Below are 1,994 nucleotides of genomic sequence, written 5' to 3'. Positions count from 1 at the left end.
TGAACTCCCTGGGGTCCAATTAGTAGGAAAAGACCAAAACATGAGAGAAATTGGCATATTTGGCAAAGTTTGTCATTGGCCATATTTGGTCCCTATGGCCTATATGCATGAAAACTGACCAAAATTATTTCTTGATCTATGGCAGATATTTGAGTTCTGTTTTTTCCCACATGTAGAGATAGTCCATTTGGATATTCCCAGCAAGTTTCAGCCTTGTAGCTCTGTAACTTTTCAAGCAAAAAATTTATTTGTGTTTGAGCACTTTTTGACTACCACTGTGCAGACCAGAAATTGCTACTTTTCAAACTTACAGATTTTAATTAGTTTTTTTGAGTTTTTTGAACTCCCTGGGGTCCAATTAGTAGGAAAAGACCAAAACATGAGAGAAATTGGCATATTTGGCAAAGTTGGTCATTGGCCATATTTGGTCCCCTATGGCCTATATGCATGAAAACTGACCAAAATTATTTTTTGATCTATGGCAGATATTTGAGTTCTGTTTTTTCCCACATGTAGAGATAGTCCATTTGGATATTCCCAGCAAGATTCAGCCTTGTAGCTCTGTAACTTTTCGAGCAAAAAATTTATTTGTGTTTGAGAACTTTTTGACTACCATTTGACCAGAAAATGCTACTTTTCAAACTTACAGATTTTAATTAGCTTTTTTGAGTTTTTTTAACTCCCTGGGGTCCAAATAGTAGGAAAAGACCAAAATATGAGAGAAATCAGCTTATTTGGCAAAGTTGGTCATTGGCCAAACCTGGTCCCTATGGCCTATATGCATGAAAACTGACCAAAATTATTTCTTGATCTATGGCAGATATTTGAGTTCTGTTTTTTCCCACATGTAGAGATAGTCCATTTGGATATTCCCAGCAAGTTTCAGCCTTGTAGCTCTGTAACTTTTCAAGCAAAAAATTTATTTGTGTTTGAGCACTTTTTGACTATCACTGTGCAGACCAGAAATTGCTACTTTTCAAACTTACAGATTTTATTTAGTTTTTTTGAGTTTTTTGAACTCCCTGGGGTCCAATTAGTAGGAAAAGACCAAAACATGAGAGAAATTGGCATATTTGGCAAAGTTGGTCTCTATGGCCTATATGCATGAAAACTGACCAAACTTATTTCTTGATCTATGGCAGATATTTGAGTTCTGGTTTTTCCCACATGTAGAGACAGTCCATTTGGATATTCCCAGAAAGAGTCAGCCTTGTAGCTCTGTAACTTTAATAAGTAAATCCCCACTCCCTCAAATGTCATTGGCTGCAAACTAAAGAAGTCTGGCTACATGCATAATACTAAGACACGTGCCTACAAGTGATAGATGATATCCAATCACTACTTGATAATCTTTCTCTGATTATCTTAAATAGGTAATCTCCCTTCTTGAGACACGTTCAATGATAAGTAATCATGATTGAAAGTAAACCAGATTCTCTATATACCCTTGAGGCAGACGTGGATATCAGAGGAAAAAGACATTAAAACTCTATGTCAAACTGTATACTCGATTGATCTGTGCACATATTCGAGGGCAGTGGACTGCACGCATGGTAGTAGTTTTTAGGCATCTGTGACACACTTCTCCATAGGCACTCCATGTTACCAAATGAACTAGAGTTGGTCCTGGAACGGCAGATGAAGAAGAAGAAAGTTATTCACACGGGGAAATAAAAAGGAAATTTTTAGACTCTAAGTGCAGTAGATGAGTTATAATAAAAACTAATAAAACTACGGAAAGAAAGTTTGTTCTATTTTCTATTTTTACTGGTATTTGTTAAAACAACATCCCCTCCAAAGAGGCAATGTGTCTTATGATGTTTATTTGGTTTGTATTACTTTATTTTAATATTTTACTAGTTGATATCTTACCTTGACATTCATCAATAAAAGAATTGACAAAATCAATTTTCATTTACATAGAATGTATTAGTGTTCTGAGTCTTATATCAGTTATTGAATTATCTCCCTTTGACCACAAGGTTAACATGATA

Source organism: Lottia gigantea (genome assembly GCF_000327385.1).
Source record: "Lottia gigantea unplaced genomic scaffold LOTGIsca_595, whole genome shotgun sequence".
Lineage (NCBI taxonomy): Eukaryota > Metazoa > Mollusca > Gastropoda > Lottiidae > Lottia > Lottia gigantea.
Note: the sequence above shows the minus strand (reverse complement) of the source record.